Consider the following 2,309-nt stretch of genomic DNA (forward strand, 5'->3'; position numbering starts at 1 on the left):
CTCATGGTAGGAGATGCCATGAGATCTTTCACTAACATTAATGGAGAAGGCAACTGCTGAGCTCTTCCTTCCTTCCTTCCTTCCTTCCTTCCTTCCTTCCTTCCCTCTCTCTTCTCCATCATCCTTCTTTTTTTTTCCTTTTTTTGGTTTTTCGTGACAGGGTTTCTCTGTAGCTTTGGAGCCTGTCCTGGAACTAGTTCTTGTAAACCAGGATGGCCTCGAACTCACAGAGATCCTCCTCCTTCCCAAGTGCTGGGATTAAAGGCGTGTACCAGCTGTCCTCCTTCTTTAATAGTCTTGCGGTGTAGCCCAGATTGATCTTAAACTTTTGACAATTCTCCGTCCTCAGCCTTTCGAGTACTGGTATCGCAGGTAGGCACCACCATGTGCCGCCTGTCTTCTTGTAGCTCTGGCAGGACCTGGAACTCGGGGATTTCATATGCTGAGTGAAGGAACTTATTGCATTTCCCCACAACCAACCACGCTTAAACATCAGCCACTGTGGTTAACACCAGCTCCCACATGGCCTTGGTTTAAAAGCACATATTGAATGAACTTAAGTGTGTGTGTGTGTGTGTGTGTGTGTGTGTGTGTGTGTGCTGTGTATGTACTAAGAAAGGTACTGGCTTTATTGGTGGAAGTTAACTCATGAACAACCAATCATCCACATTGCCTGTGCCCTTACCTCCAAGTGACAGGCTCCATCTCCATCTTTACAATGTCTTACTGTTTAGCTGTTGAAAACAATTCTCACTTAGCCCAGGCTGGCCTCAAACTCATTATGTAGCCAAGAATGGCCTGAACCTCTGATCTTTAGGAGTTTGTCTCTTAAGTGCTGAAATCCCAGGCTTGTTTCAACCATGCCCAGCAACATCTTCATCTTTAGCCTTGGAAAAAAACAACAATCAGTCCCTACATGGTGGAAGGACGGGACCAATCTCAGTAAGTTCTCTTCTGACCTCCATGCCTGCCCCCATATACATTTTATAGTAGATGACAACATTTAAAAAAAACCAGTATCGATACAGAATCAGCTTTGGACAAGGATTTTGAACTTCTTTTCCTATGCATTGACGTCCTTGGTGATCTGCAACATAAGTCTGGAAGACTGCACAACTTTTGACAAAATAAAAGGATTTCTTTACTGCGCAGGGGGTGGGTGAGGAGAGAGGGGATGGGAGGTGGGGGGGAGGTGGCACATAGTGGGTGTAATCACAGCATTCAGAAGGCTGAGCAAAAAGGACTGTGGGAAATTTGGGGTGGATTTGGACCACACAGCAAGACTGTCTCAAAAACCACCCAAACAACACACACACACATAAAGAAGCAAACATCCAAGAATATTCTGTTATTCACCAGGACAAAGATTCTAGACGCGTACTATGCTGTCAAATAAAGTTGCCACCATATGAAAGCGAAGAGGAAGGGCTAGCCTCAGGTTTTCATAGCAAACTCGAGGTTGCCACACATGGTCTCAAAAGGAAACTGAACAAAAATACGCATAACATAAACGTAGAGAGCAAAAAGTCGTAAAGAGACTCGTCTTACAATGACTATATTCTGATGAAATTTAAAGTGATATTAAACTAAATTTAAAAGCCAGGTCCTCTACTCTAGCCAGACTTCAAGTGTTCAGTAGCTGCGTAGGTCAGGGTGGCTACCATCTTGGATGACACACATGTAGAACCATTTCCGGTTTTACCCAGAAAATTCTATATGACCGCTCCGCTCAGGATCACTCTTTTACAAAACGCAGAGACTGAGGCCCAGGGAAGTAATGCAAGCTTGTTTCGGGAAAGTATGGGTCTAGACCCAAGCTAGCCTACTTCGTGATATATCCCCTTCCTCCCGAAACTCTAGGATTCCCCCAGCTCAAAGATTCTAACTGGTGCTGGTGGGAGGGAGGGATGGGGGCAACGCTGGTTCAGAGAGAGGTTTGTGACTGACCAGGGCTTCGGATGCTGCGCATTCCTGATCGGGTCAGGCCTGCCCCGCGGCACTCGGCACTCGGGATTAGCTCTTCTGAACAGCCCCACCTCTTGTTTCTGGAGTTGCCAGCTTCCTGCCCGGCCCAGGGGGCGCATATATCAGGAGGCTCCCGCACTGCTTTGGGTGAGTCTAAAACGAGGAGAAAATTACCGCTAGGGAAGAACTTCTGGTCAGAGGGGGCATTGAAGGTAGGCAGGAAATTGACCCAGAGGTCTCCAAGTCCAGCACCAGGGGCATCTGGGAACCGGGCTTCTGCCAGCCCGTCAGGGAGTTGCATTTGGCGGGAATTGCATTTGCCTTCACCTGCACACCTGCAGTGT

The 2,309-nt window shown here is 47.2% G+C and overlaps 1 long non-coding RNA gene across 1 annotated transcript; it reads right to left on the reverse strand.

The window, feature by feature from the left end:
- Positions 1 to 155: 155 nt before the first annotated feature.
- On the reverse strand, positions 156 to 2,309 carry LOC121677270. The gene is made up of 3 exons (XR_006020859.1): positions 1,948 to 2,309; positions 686 to 887; positions 156 to 419 (listed from the first exon to the last, which is right to left on the reverse strand). It is a non-coding gene; the product is annotated as an uncharacterized LOC121677270 (long non-coding RNA).

This window comes from Arvicola amphibius, chromosome 7 (assembly GCF_903992535.2).
Source record: "Arvicola amphibius chromosome 7, mArvAmp1.2, whole genome shotgun sequence".
Taxonomy (NCBI): domain Eukaryota; kingdom Metazoa; phylum Chordata; class Mammalia; order Rodentia; family Cricetidae; genus Arvicola; species Arvicola amphibius.